The 15,505-nt window shown below is 41.0% G+C and overlaps 1 long non-coding RNA gene across 8 annotated transcripts in view; it reads left to right on the plus strand.

The window, feature by feature from the left end:
* LOC140389742 (uncharacterized) overlaps positions 1-15,505 on the plus strand; it is an 846,836-nt gene that overhangs the window by 826,845 nt on the left and 4,486 nt on the right. For 4 of the 8 annotated variants that reach the window (XR_011934461.1, XR_011934462.1, XR_011934460.1 and 1 more), the window contains 2 exons: positions 8,027-8,158; positions 8,720-8,880. This is a non-coding gene — a long non-coding RNA (uncharacterized lncRNA). Of the gene's footprint in view, positions 1-1,553; positions 1,958-3,053; positions 3,224-5,512; positions 5,650-8,026; positions 8,159-8,719; positions 8,881-15,505 lie in introns of those variants that run through there. The other 4 variants (XR_011934465.1, XR_011934467.1, XR_011934464.1 and 1 more) reach the window with 4 other exon arrangements.

A 15,505-nucleotide genomic window follows, 5' to 3' on the forward strand; every position in this document is an offset into this window, starting at 1 on the left:
GAGTATCTGGTGCCTCAGATATTTCCCTATCTTTCCCAAGCATCCGAGCTGCTGCGCGGGAAATCAGATTTCCGGTGGGAAGACAGTCTTTAAACGAACAGGAAATAATGTATGGAGTCTGCACAATTATTTCATTGTTACTTCCTACAAATTGTCGAAAACCTCCAACTCCATTGTGCTGGAGGGTCATTCTGAAACAATGGAAATAACATCAGGGTGTCATTTGGAGCGCCTGCTCTGATTTTAATATACCTACACCGACGCCCCTATCTACATTGCGAGGGCCAGTGGAGGATTTGAGGGTGGGTGGCCTTTCGCGCCGCGTTCAATCGCACCCGGCATGAAACCTGAGTCACACAGTTTCTTTGCAAACTGGTCACCCGCACATCAGGATTAAACTGAGATCATTTGTTTAAACTGCATCAAGGAAAAGGAATCGGTTATGTCCGGGGGGAGAGGTTTTAGCGGTAAATCTAGCATTGACTGGGCAAACGGTACTTTGAGCGTGAGCAGAGACAGCAGCTTCACTCTCACGCAGCTGACTCGGCTCCAGGCAGCCCAGTGTCAGCTGTACCATGAACCTGTTAACAAGGGACCAAATTAACACTGTTTCCAATAAACTCCCAGAAGACAATTTGCCATTCAGCAGGGTGTGCCTTTATTTTTTTGCATTATTAATTTACGGGATATGGGTGTCGCTGGTTAGACCAGGCACTTATTGCCCATCCCTAGTTGCCCTTCAGAAGGTGGTGGTGAGCTGCCTTCTTTGAACCGCTGCAGTCCCGGAGGTGTGGGTGTTATAATATCCAGAGGGGGTGCCGAATTGAAAGTTAACCAATTGTTGAAATGCAAGAGGAAAATTTGCTAAAAGGAGCAAATGAGAGTGGGTTGGGAGACTAGGTCCCAGTGGAAGCAGGAAAGTGCAAGGCAACAAAGAGTGTGATCTTAAATATACTGCTAAGTGTTCGTCTCGAGCATCTTTCAATCCATTCAGCACGTGAACGGGGCAGATAACGGATACCCCCGCAGGTGCACCTTCTTACACTGCCATCCGGAACATTAATGTAGATCACTCTTGTCCGTTTGATCGGAGCCTTTAAAATCCTATAAAACGGTCTGTGACCAAATGGCAGACTAGCATTTTCTTGAAGCATGCCTGGAGGGCACGTTCTTTGCAGCCTGAGAGATCTGCTGGAGGGAGGACAGTATATGAGGATGTCAGCTTTCACTCGGGACTCGGGATCAGGTTGCACCGAGCTGACCATTTAGCAAACATGAGACCAATACCTACAGCCTTTGTTTTGTGTACGATTGAAGATATTATTTGTGCAATCAGCTCTGACAGTTCTTAATAACTGCGCCGTTACTAAACAACTAAAGGACGTGTTATGCCATAAATAAAGCATACATACAATTCTTTGGCGTTGTGTTACTGATTAATATGCATGCCTTGTGAGGTTTGCATATTTCGTTGCAACTTGGCGGATTGGACATAATTCCAAAAGTCCCCAGTTACAAATCGACCAACAACTTTTTTGACGGAGCAACTTGAAATTAATCGCGATAACAAATGAGGATAAACACTGTTACAGCTAAGGGCACGCCTCGCTCACTCTAATTGTTCCTCACTCTTTCAACATCCTACAAAAGGATGGTATCATCCTTAGCCCTTTGTTAAGCTGTCAATGTCACGTTGACGTCCCTGCTGTTGCCCATTTTCTTTGAGAAAAAAGCTACCCGAATTATGCCCAGGAATTCTTAAACCATTTTAATAAAATCGGTTTTGAAAACTTGTAATGAAATCGACTACTGGTGACGTGTTTAACTCCACACGTGACTTTACAGGGAGCAGCTGAATTGAGCAAAGGGCTTGAACTGTCCTTTCTGCAAATCTGTGAGCTGCAGCTTCAATCATCTGCTCTAACTTTACAAAATGCAATTATTGACCTGTTTCAAAGTAAGTTATGATGCGAAACTATCTTTTTTGGAATGGTTGCCTTATCCTAATATCAGAAACTAGTCATGCCCCCTGTATTCAGTAGATTCATTTAAAAGGGGGGGGGGGGGGGCAAATGGAAGCTTTGGGGAAATTTGTTTTAAGGGCATTTTAAAATTCGCTTCAGAGAGACCGGCGCGCTGTGTAACTAGCTCGCCAGGGAACTGAGGAACAGATCAGGATTGTTGTCACTCGGCACATCCAGCCCAAAGAAGCAGCAATAGCCGGATTCAATCAGTTACATTTAAAACCGGTGTCTGAAAACTTCACTGCTCCACAAAGTACCCTAACATCCCTGTCACAATCAAACTCGACAAAAACCCCCGAAATCGTGATACTGGGCGCAGACAGCGCTGCAGAATTCCATATTAGCTTGCGTGAATAGAAAGAGGAGATTTTACAACACCAGCCCCATTGTTCCCCAGATCCCTCCCAATTTCAGGCTTGACTTGCACATCCAAAGTTTGTTTGTTAATGACGCCGTTACCATCTGCCTCGTCCTACTTTCCAAAAGGAGTAAATCTCTCTTAAATTTGTCAAGAATTTCGGGTTTTCTTTTACAAATTATAATTAAAACAATTTAAAACAAAAGGAACATTGGAATTTCCCCCTGACACTTGCATGTTAACCGTTACGCAACAGTATACTCCGTGGAAACGAACTGGCATGGAAAGTTCACAGGTTGACGGTTCCGATTTCCAAATCGTTTTATTTTTAAAACGTAACGGGTCATAAATTAGTGCCCCCACCTCCTTCACACACACACACACACACACATCTCTGAATATGACTTGAAACGGGAAAGTTAGTGAAGCAGCCATAAATTACCCAGGCAGTGCGGCAGACTGGGTGATCATTCAAGAGACGAAATGAATGCACCCAAAGGAAAGGCTGCTCACTATTTTACCCTTCATCTCTACTCAACAAAAAATAGACCGAAATCTGTTCCCTAGCTTGCCGAACCTAAAGGTGGTAGTAGATTCGCATCTTGCGTCTATTTGCGGGTAATGTCATCTCAAAGATTTGGTGTCTTTTGCTTTGAAAAACGATTGAGGTCGTGTGTGCTTTTCGCATAAAAGCTTGACAAAAGTTGAGATGGTTTATGTATTGGCCCCACAATGGCTCTATTTATCCGCTGCGCGCAGACTTGAGCCTTCAGTGAATTGGAAAACGGAGTCAAACTCAACCCCGATCGCGTGGTCTTGTTTACAACCCCCAGTAGCCCAGGTAAAGCCATGAAAGAAATGAAAAGGATGTACATGCAGAAAACGCATAGTTCATTCTTTTTTAAAATAAATTTAGAGTACCCAATTCATTTTTTCCAATTAAGGGACAATTTAGCGTGGCCAATCCACCTAACCTGCACATCTTTGGGTTGTGGGGGCGAAACCCAGGCTAACACGGGGAGAATGTGCAAACTCCACACGGACAGTGACCTAGAGCCGGGATCGAACCGGGACCTCGGCGCAGTGAGGCGGCAATGCTAACCACTTCGCCACCGTGCTGCCCTGATGGTTCATTTCTTAGTGCAAAAGTTAGAAACGTTCCTTGGCAGCTTAATAGAGGAAGAGGGCATTCCTAAACTATATTCATCAGCTTTGAAACAGTTGGTATTTCATGTTGCTTTTTCAGTTCCCACTTGTTGATCTGCTACTGTTAGCCAACTGATCTTGCCTCATTATGAGTCGACGTTACAAATTTTCACAAATGACACACGAATTAAAACGGTTAAATTCTCAAATGGAGGTGCAATTTGGAAGAACTATTGTAACCAGCCAATGAAAGGGACGGATCTCGTGTGACACGCTGTGATTTCCCTTAAGAATTCAACAGTTGGTTTTAGGAAAAAAAGTTGCACCAGTTTTCAAAACTTGCGACGATCTGATTAATTTCAGAAATTTCCGAATACCTTTAGGGCTTGGCCAACAATTCAGAGCAATAGAGAAAACTTCTGCCCATGAACATATAATCAGTCATCGATAACATTATTTAAATGCTACCTACATGATAGGGTTCTGCATCCTTCAGATTGCTAACTTAACTTTTTTTTAACAACACTAACCAGGAAAACTCAGAAACACTTAACAAACATTCCTTAGTGCCAGGCACTGATGGGGAAGGTACTCAAACCTAATACCAGTTCACTTGTAGTGAGAAGTAATCACAGGGAAACTTAAGTCTGCTGTGTATGGAGTACCTGTCTCTCCACCAAAATGGCTAATTAATTGTTAACTAATTGCATTGCGGAGTAATTATTGGACTTTGCACTTTTTTGTTGCAAATCTCACTGTCAGGTTTTAAACAAAATGTTAATTGCATGAAAATAAAACATGCATAAATATCACTTAAGCCTATACATTTGATTTATTTTTGATCATTATCTGAATTACCGTACACTCTACGCGTAATTCTATATAAGAAGGTAAGTCTATTTCTTATTAATCACCCTGGCTTGAATCTTAATGTTAAATTTACTCAATTATTCGCATGACTTCACTTAAACAGTAATATCTGTTATCCAGCTGTCCACCTATTCTTTAACTACAGCCAGAAGTTGAAACTCGATTATGTTGAATCTATAGTTCCCTTTAGTTTTTCACGACCTGATTAATGCTTCCGTGTGGTCCCTATTTAAGCACTGAATCATACTCTTTCTGCCTTCTCTATCGCAGACAGCACCGGAATGCACTGCAGCTTTATTTCCTATTTATCCAAGCGGTTGCTTTGGAACTCTGCTATCAACGTACAGCATCATTGTAAACTCGCGCACTACACTAAACTATTTGTAACAACACTGACTCGTAATTTAGCTTCAATGTTCTAATATATTACATGCAAGTAGCAAGGACGTGTTTTGAATTTGACTTATTACATAGAAAATGTTTCTTTCTCTCCATGCATCTTGTTAAGTTGGAAGGTTTGTCTACCAACTTATTTTGTCAGCTTCCGAAGACAATGGATCTTACCTCTCCATTTGGACACATTTTGTTGAATGCCAAAAGCCAACTAAATATATTGGATGCATTCTGGAACTGACCAATATCTGAAATTAAATATATACAACATATCCCACAAATCCGTTCTGGAGCATTTTGTCCATGCAACTGATATTGTCAACGTCGGGGTGGCTACATTATGGTCCTTAAGTCTAACTAAAAGCATTCCCTGTTTCTTGCAGAGTTTCAACTGATATATGGATTCGCTGCACAGAGAAGCTGCACCGAAAAGTGCACGTTGTTTACTGAAGTAAACTAGTGCAGGTTAAATAATGTCCTGGTTCTGTTTGTGTGTCGTAATTAATCTGCGTGATTATTTTCCAGTTCAAGGACTGGTATTTGCCTAAAGTGTAATAGTAGAGCACTGTGTTTGTATAATTGCCTTAAATGTAGTTTGCCAGTACTCACTACTCTTGGTCTCCCTCCTGCACACAAGAAAACTGGACTAACTAGCATCACTGGTATTGAGCAAGGCCATCGAACTGGGCAACATCATCACATTTCTCATTAATTTTTACAGGCAGTTGCTGCAGCACAACTTGAAGCTGGTCTTCCTCTCTGAGCTCCACTAGGAAGTTGATGGCCGAAATCTTGTTGCAAGAAGACCGCCCTGCAGAAGCACATGCAATCGCTGCGATTCAGGCATTGCACATTATTGTAAATAACGCGGGTTCACACGCTTATCAAGTAACGGCAGAACAACCAAGCCATTTTAATCAAGCGGTTATCGTAACCATCATGGAGATCAGAGCGCTATCACTGTGGGGTTCGTCATTGTGCTTCTGCTAGAAATGACAGCTCTCTGACTAATGGGGGAACCAGTCAGTGGATGAGATTTCAGTCCCCTGGACTAAAATTCACGCATTACCATTTCATTAAAACACACAGAAAGAAAGCATGCCCTTTAAGCAGTTATTAAGACTGATGCCTAATTGTGCAGTCTGGATTTTTAAAAAACCAAATTGCAGAGAACTCCCCAAAGTGTTTTTCCGAACCTTCCCTACTATTGGACAGTAACTGCAACCAACGCTGCGCTCAACTTTATTTGAAACCGTTACTTTAAAGAAGACAATATATCAATTATTGTCTCATTTAATATTCCGCAAACGGTGCCCGTTTTCGATATAATAGTGTGTGTCTCATCTCCGGCCAATCCCATCCGTCTTAGCCTTTCAAAAATGACCCAAACTATATTTTCATACTGCCTCATTCAGGGTAAAGTAAAATCCTGTTTACGATTATTTTCTCTGGTAAAACAGTTGCTGGGTCGCCCAGGTCTTGCCAATTTACCAACTTGCCCTACATTACAACTGTTAGAATTACCGATAAAGTGTTAAAGTGTAGGTTTGATTCTTAAAAGTGTTTAAATTCAGCTTTATTTATAGAATTACAAAAGATATATTCTGAGTTTCTAGAGGATGCAGAAACTGCTTGGCAGTGTGCACCTCAGTCCCAGAGACTGAAACTTGAATTCTGAACGATCTAATGCTCAATGTTTCACTTGTGTTCCATTGTACTGAAAAGGGGTAGATATTCACTTAAACACCTATTCAACAAAAGGAGGCATTCCCCATGACATGAATAGGATATTTTAAACAAGTGCAGCGTTTGCCTTTAAGTTGGAATTTGTTATTTATAACACGGTAACCAAAACACTCGAAAGACAAGATCAGATTGGGGAAAATAACTTAATGTACGTTCTGCACATGTGGTTAATTTCGTTAACATTACATGTTCCTTAAGTTAATTAGCATGTATCTATTTTCCATTTAGGGTTAGGGTGAGAAGCAAGTTTCAAATTAGACTGACAAGGGCATCAGTTCTCCAGACACATTTGTATTAGAGGACGCAGCCAGTTTTATACACATTGTCATTTGAGGTTCACACACCCAATTGTCCCAAATGCTGAAACCCAAAACTTCCTCAAATGACAACTCACGTTATCATTTTGGGAAAAGGCGGGCTGAAGATCTGTGACAGCTGAGGCTCTCACATCGATTATATGACAGTCTGGGTCATTTACGGTGCGATACGCGAAGAATTATAGATATCACACAAGACATCACCTTTCAGACACAATTTGAGATGAGAAACGAGGGAATTTGTCAAGGGATGGTATATCAGATTTGCCTAACCGATACGTCAGCTAGTTGCCTCTCGAGTCCACCGCTTCACGTGTAACCCTGTTGGTGCAAGACAGCTTAAGGTAGAAATCTTCCCACTTGAACTCTTGTCAAGAAAATGCTCTGGATGAAATTTTCTGTAATAGTTCCGTTAATCTTTCAAAGGTCGTTGCATCATTTGGCAGTAATGCATCCAAACAAAGAGAACACGGAAATGTTCTTATATTGATTATTTGTCACCGTGCATTTGTCACTTTCAGTAACTTTTCCAGAAGTTTTACTTACGGGCACTTGAGCTTTTAGATTAGCTCAGCTCTTTGTATTTCAGAGTAGTTTTGCGCCAAAGGCTTAATTATACAGTGTCCTACTTCCGAGTGGTCAAATCCTGAAGCAGACCATTGTGGTAGCCATCATAAAGCGAAACGCATTAATATATGGCACCATTAATCTGCTCTCAGTTCAAGAAGTACCACCCTACAGCATTCTCCATCCAGATCGATACAAGAAGTCTTTGCATAAACCGTTGTAGTTCCAGTTATATTACCTGAAAACTCTCACAGTTGTCCTGCCTTTTATTTTACTTTCCCTGTTTTATTTTCCCAACCATTTCCATTTTAGTAGCGTATTCCTTCTTTCAATTTACTTTAAATGAAGAGTCCGCCTATCTTCACCTCCTCTGGTTTTCTTTCACAAGCCTCTTTCAATGATCATGTATGTGCGCGCACTTTGAATCTCCTTCACGAATACAAGCGGTTTGTAGACTGAAGGATGCACCGCGTGAATAACAAACACAATTTTAGCATTTATCTGAGTCGTTCCAGCGACCAGCGTTGAAGAAAGTTAGTGAAATGTAATTTTACGTTGGAAAGACAATTTGACTTTCAGTCTGGTGTGTCTCGTTAAATTACCAGGAAATGGAAAGGTGCTTCGAGGACTTGAAATGTGCTAAAACACACACACGCGCAAGGAAAACGATGGGAATATCAGGTGGAAAAGCAATGGAGAGAAGAAAGGCTAACGGGAAACCCGGAATTTATCTGATGGTTAGTTCATTGGCAACAGCTGAGATGTGCGGGGATCATATCCACTATAGGACTGCATTGTCTGCGGAAGGGACAGATAACCATCAGGTGCCTGCAGACATTTCTTAACTGCCCGATCCATTATCATTCAGTCCAAAGCTTGCCAGCCAGCAGGCAAAACTCATCAGTCTCACATCTTGGTCACCAGGGAACGGGTCGGACTCTATTATGGCCCCAAACCACCTTTGAACTTGGCAAATTACAATACTTTGCTGCCCTTAATGCAACAACAAACTAATTAAGAAGTAGCAGCAGGCATACTTACAATTCAGAAAATGTGTTGGCCCCTTTTTGGGAATAACATTTACTTTATTCAAACACTTTGTTAATTGTGCTTCTTATATGTAAGAGTGTGATTGTTTACCTCCTTGCACACACACTTCTTTTGTCTCCCTGCGACATGTCATGTCATTGGAAAGAATGTATGTGTAAGCAGGTGTGTGTCAGCTGGTACAGGAAGGGGCAGGTTGCACACTGCATTGAGGAAACTTTTAACAGGAGATGCCTTCCACTTTATTACAGTGACGTTTATTAATAGAAGTGAAAATAAACGTCGGGCATGGCATCAAATCATCCGGTTCCTTCACTGGATTTTACGAGAAAACAGCTGCTGGAGACAGCAGTGAGAAGACGCTGGCGAGGGGAGAGCAGCCCTAGTTGCTGTTCTGAATCATTACCACACGGTAGGTTGCAAAAAAAAATCTTTTCTCCTGTGTTTTTTTTTATTGTGGTAGCTAGGATAAGCTTGGGGTGCCCAGTCACCACGGTAACTGCCAGAAAAATTGTGCTGAAGTTTGAAGGGGTCAGGCAATAGGGTCAACAACTCTGGCCTCTTCCTGCGATAGCTTTGCCACCTAATATCCAGGAGTGGCAGTGGCAGGCCCAGCCGGGGCTAGCCCTGGGAGGTAAGGCCGCCAGAGCTCTGACAAAAATTGTCTGAGTCAGTTCACGGCCTGGGCCCTCCAGGTGGCCTGTGAAATCGATTTTGACCCCTGTGACCCTGTCTAGCAGAGGCATGGCAGCCAGCGTAGCCGAGGATTTAGCTGGGTAAGACAGATTTACATTAAGTAATTTGGGCAGCCTTGAAGCTTTTCAGGGGGGCGGGGGTGGAGGGCAAGGTGGGCTCACGTGACCTCGGGAAAGGTGCAGCTCTGTCAAGTCCCAGTTATTTACAGTGACATTTAGATTTCTGGACAAATAGCCACTTGTGTTTGTCTTTTCATTAAGTCAAAAATAAAACTATTTTAGTTGGTTTGCAGTCTGTGATCCCCCCCCCCCCCCCCCCCGCCCGCCCCCTCCAGTACCTATTCCTGGTCTGGTTTGGTGGCCAGTATTGAAGGTGAGCAGTCCTGCTTTGTCTGCAACAGAGTGAAGCAGAATTAAAAGAGCACTGTCTTCATGGGGGGGGGGGAGCCTTTGACAAACCTTTTTGATTGTGTATAAAATTACGATTATACTATGCCACCATTGCGATATCATTGCTGACAGTGATAAAGTTTATCGTGTACTTTAAATGAAGAACGCATCCTTAAAGAGCCATTTACAATGGCAAATGTAAAATATATACAATTTGAAAGGAAAATTCTCTATAAAACTTCCTTTTCCCTGTAACCAGGCAAACTGTTTCCCTTCAGGTGCTTTTCCAACTCCATCATAAAAGCCATGATTGTACCTGCCTCCTCCATACTCTCGCTGTGTAAAAAGGTTTTCCTCATGTTGCCAACATTTCTTTTGCCATATACCTTAAATTGATGTCCTCTAATTTTGACCAGTTTCTCCCTGTCTGTTCTGTCCAGACCCATCATGATTTGAACACTTTGAACAAATTTATTTGCACCCTCCTCTCAGGAGGACAGCCTCAGATTTTCCTCACGGCCAGCTTTCCTCATAACTGGTTGCAAAGATGAGGGACTTCATTCTTGTGACTCCCCTCTGCACTCTCTCTAAAGTCTCAAGTCCTTTCAAAATTGTGGTACTCAGAACTGGCTACAGTACGCTAGTTGAGGCTGAAGCAATGTTTTATAAAGGTTCATCATAGCATCTGTGCTTTTGTACTCTATGCCTCTACTTACAAAGCCTGGGATCCCATCCGCCTTTTCAACCACGACTTTAAGCTGCCCTGCCACCTTCAGTGATTTGTGCATATTGTTAAGGGCCAGGGTTTAGAGAACCCCAAAGTGTATCATGGAGTTCACCTGACCCTCAACTTTTAATAGATTGTGGTATGGGGAGCACACGACCCACTCTACAGGTGTGGTACAGCAGAAATGGAAAGTATTTTTTAAAGCAAAACAATGTTTATTCTATGAACTCAAGTTAACCTTTTTAAAATATACAGTGAACATCTTAGCAACCATTAATTAAAATACAACCCCCAAAGACTACAACACTAAGTAAACCTTTAAGCTTTCCTTTTAACATCCATATGACTTAAAACACCTTTTACCAGAAGCACATCAGGTTAAAGTCACTACTATTATTAGTTTTAAATCACCAGGATCGATTTACAGTCTTTAGATTACAGAGAGAGATTCATACACTTTCTGGCTGTGACTGCAGCTATCCAGCTCTGAAAACGAAACTAAAACACACCCTGCAACCTGCTCAAAAATGAAAGTAAAAAGCTGACAGGCAGCCCAGCTCCACCCCCTCTCTGACATCACTGCAGTAATAAACACCCATTTATTAAAGGTACCCTCACTACAGATATTTATATACACACCAATTTATAAACACCGATTTCTTAAAGGTACTTTCACATGGCACCTCCCCCAAGAAAAAACAAACAAACCATCAACTTCAAGATGGTTTCATTTTTCACTATCCTTTAAGAAATGCACACAGTAAATATACTTTTTTGTTTTAAAAAAAACGACACACGCAAACATGTCCAACAATATAGCCCATTTTTGTTCTTCTTCCTCCAACTGAAATCCTTCTCGATTGACAGTCTCTTTGAACAAGAAGGTCCTTGCACGGTCCGTCCATTTCTCTATGCCTCAGCATTTCTCTTTAAAGTCAGATACTTTAGTTCAATCTGATCACAGAGTCCCTTGTAATTCTCCAACACAGGAGCATTGGTTATCACAGCTTTCAGGCCGTGAAATGCCTGATGAAAGTCTGCTGTCCACAGAAATTTTTGACATTTCTTCAGCAAGTCCATCAGTGGACCAATCACGCTACAAAACCTTTGCACAAATGTTTGATCAAATTCACTCATGCCAAGAAATCGCAGTATTTCCCTTCGTCTTTAGGTTATCGAAAGCTCCTCAATAACTGATGGTTTCACATCCTGTGTGACCATTCGACCCTGTCCAATTGTGTGGCCAAGGAAAGTGAATTGGGCTTTTCCAAATTCACTTTTGGCTAGGTTTATCACCAAACCCGCCTCCTGAAGTCGATCAAATAACTCCATCAGAAGTTCCAAATGTTCTGTCCATGTCTGGCTGAAAATTACCAGATCGTCGATGTATACCACACAATTGGGTAATCCTGAAACAACTTTGTTAGTTAACCAATGAAATGTGGCTGGGCGTTTTTCATGCCAAATGGCATAACTTTGAATTGATATATACCACCTTGAGTCACAAAAACTGAAATCTCCTTCGCCCTTTCGGATAAAGGTACCTGCCAGTAACCTTTAAATAAATCCAGTTTGGAAATAAAAGCTGATTGTCCCACTTTCTCAATGCAATCCTCCAAACGTGGGATAGGATAAGAGTCCATTCTTGTAACTGCATTAACCTTTCTATAGTCCACACACAACCATTGGGTAGCGACTGGTTTAGGTACCATCACTATGGGTGAGCTCCATTGGCTCCAAACCACTTCAATTATGCCACTTGAAAGCATAATCTCAATCTCTTTGTTAACCTGTGCCAATTTTAAAGGGTTAAGTCTGTATGGATGTTGTTTGATTGGAACAGCATTTCCCACATCTACATCATGTATAGTCATTTTAGTACTTCCCAATTTATCTCTACAAACTTGCCCATGTGAAAGCGATAACTCTTTCAGGTCAGTTCGTTTTTCCTCTGGAAGGTAAGTCAACAATTTATCCCAATTTTTCAGAACATCCTCGTTTTCCAATTTAATTTGAGGTATGTCAAATTCACAGTCATCTGGATTTGGTTTGTCACTTTTGAGTTAGAATCATTAAAACCTCCTTTTTCTCTCCTTCCCTTTCAAAGTACCTTTTAAACATATTTCCATGACACACTCGGTGAGTCTTCCTTCTATCTGGTGTTTTTACCACACAATTCACCTCACTTAATTTCCTTTAAATCTGTTAAGGTCCACAAAACCTAGCTTTTAAAGGTTCACCTACCACTGGTATTGACACTAAAACTTTATCTCCAATGGCAAAACTACGAACTTTGGATTTCTTGTCCGCTACCCATTTCATCACATTTTGTGCAAATCTTATATGTTGTCTAGCCAATTCACATGGTCTATTTAATCGTTTCCTACAATTTGACACATAATCCATAATGTAATTTCCGATTTCTCACTCACCAATTTTCCTTAATCAATTTAAGTTGTCCTCTTACCTCATGACCAAAAATTAGTTCAAAAGGACTGAATTTGGTTGACTCATCAGGTGCATCCCTAATTGCAAACAAATGGAATTCCTTTATCCCAATCCTCTGGATAATCGTGACAATAAGCCCTCAACATTGTCTTTAATGTCTGATGCCACCTTTCTAACGTTCCCTGCGATTCTGGATGGTACGCAGTTGATTTAAATTGTTTTACTCCTAAGCTATCCATAACTTCTTTGAATAACCTTGAGGTAAAATTTGATCCTTGATCCGATTGTATTTCTGTGCGTAGTCCATATCTAGTAAAGAATTTAAGTAACTCCTCCACATTCTTTTTAGCTGTAATGTTACGTACTGGAATGGCCTATGGAAACCTAGTAGACACATCCATTATAGTCAAAAGATATTGATTCCTACTTTTTGTTTTAGGAAGCGGTCCTACGCAATCAATTAGGACCCTTGTAAAAGTTTCCTCAAATGCTGGAATGGGTATTAAGGGCTCTGGTTTTATCACTGCTTGAGGTTTCCCTAGCACTTGACATGTGTGACATGATTGACAAAATTTAACTAATCTTTATGTAGTCCAGGCCAATAAAAATGTTTTTGGATTTTAGCTTGAGTTTTCCTTATTCCCAAATGACCTCCCACTGGTACCTCATGTGCAACTCGGAACACCTCCTTTCTATACCGTACCGGCAATACTACTTGATGAACTTCTGCCCACTTTTCATCCGCCTGCATATGTAAAGATCTCCATTTTCTCATCAAGACATCACTTTTACGGTAATAACACTGGTATACACTCAGATTCCTCTTCCGTGTATGCTTTACACTGGGGCAGGTTTAGCACAGGGCTAAATCACTGCCTTTGAAAGCAGACCAAGGCAAGCCAGCAGCATGGTTCAATTCCCGTACCAGCCTCCCCGAACAGGCGCCGGAATGTGGCGATGAGGGGCTTTTCACAGTAACTTCATTTGAAGCCTACTGGTGACAATAAGCGATTTTCATTTCATTTCTGATACATCGGTTTATTTCTATATCTTTCTGTTGTAACTCCACCAATTTTCCTGAACTAAAATATCTGCCTCATCCTCCACCTGTTCTTGTTCTTTTTCAACCATCTGATCAAAAATCGTTTCTGATAATTGCACTTCAACTTCATCTTCACTCTTTGATTTCTCCTCTTGTCTTAACCTGTGTCTTTGCAACCTTATTACTACACAATCTGGAAAAATCCCAGGATATTCGTCCTTCAACACTTCAGTTGTCTGATTTTCCACTGCCTTATCAACCACAGTAGGCATCACTCCCACCTGCGATCCAGCTATATCATTACCCAAGATAAACTGTATTCCTGGACAAGATAGTTTCTCTTTTACTCGTATTACCACTTCACAAGTACATTCGTTAAAGAGATCTGGCACCTTCTGATCAATCACCTTTTGATCAGGCTGTACGATCTTTTGCTCCTCGTTCGCTTCACTTGGACTTTCCTTTACCACTTCCACAAACCCCACTGTCTTATCCTGTTTTACCACATCAGCCTTCCCAGTACTTTTCTTCAACCACCACCACTGTGACTTTACATGCCCTAGTTTATTACAGTGAAAACATTTGAAACTTTTCATTTCTTTTCCACCCTCCTGGATTAATTTTTAATCTGAGGTATCTCAGATTATCTCCCATCAGATCACCTTTACCTTTACCTCTTGTAATAAAGGTCAACAAACCATTTGCCTTCTTAATTGTTTGCTGTACCTGTATATTAGTTTTCAGTGACTCATGAACAAGGGCAACCAAGTCCCTTTGAAGTTCAAAACGTCCCAGCTTCTCACCATTCAAGAAGTAATCTATATTTCTGTTTTTCCTATCAAAATGGATAATGTTACATTTTTCCAAATTGTATTCCATCTGACAAACTTGCCCATTCATATAGCCTCTCCAAATCCACTTAAATCATCTTGCATTCTCCTCACAACTCATACTTCCACCTAGTTTTATGTCATCTGCTACTTGGAAATATCACATTTAACCCTGACATCCAAACTATCGATTATAGATTGTGAATAGCTCGGGCCCAAGCACTGATCCTTGCGGTACTCCATTAGTCAACCTGAAAATTTCCCATTTATTCCTACTCTTTGTATTCTGTCCACTAATCAGTTACCAACCATGGGAGTGTATTGGCCCTATTTCATGTGCTTTAATTTTATTCACTAACCTCTTGTGTGGGACATAATCAAAAAACATCTATAAATCTAAATATACCACATCCACCCATTCCCCTTATCTATTCTGCTAGCTACATCCTAAAACAATTCCAGCAGGTTTGCTAAACATGATTCCACTTTAATAAATCCATGTTGATTCTGCTCAATTCTACCATTATTTTCCAGAGGTCCTGTTATTACATCCTTTATAATAGATTCTAACATTTTCCCTACTACACTTGCAAGGCTAGCAGATCTGTAGTTTGCTGTTTTCTCTTTCCCTCTGTTCTTAAATAGTGGGATTACATTTGCAGGAATCTGCAGGAATCATTGTAGAGTCTATACCATTTTGAAAGATGACCACCAATGCATCTACTATCTCTGCAGCCACTTCTTTCAATAATCTGGGTTGTAGGTAATTAGGTCCTGGGGATTTATCTGCTTTAAATCCCTTCATCTCTCTTGTATTTTTTTTAACTAATATTGCAGTTCCTCTTTTACACTAGTTCCTTGATTCTCCATTATTTTGGGGAGGGTTTTCGTATTTGACTCTGAGA

The sequence above is a fragment of the Scyliorhinus torazame genome, chromosome 14 (genome assembly GCF_047496885.1).
Source record: "Scyliorhinus torazame isolate Kashiwa2021f chromosome 14, sScyTor2.1, whole genome shotgun sequence".
NCBI lineage: Eukaryota > Metazoa > Chordata > Chondrichthyes > Carcharhiniformes > Scyliorhinidae > Scyliorhinus > Scyliorhinus torazame.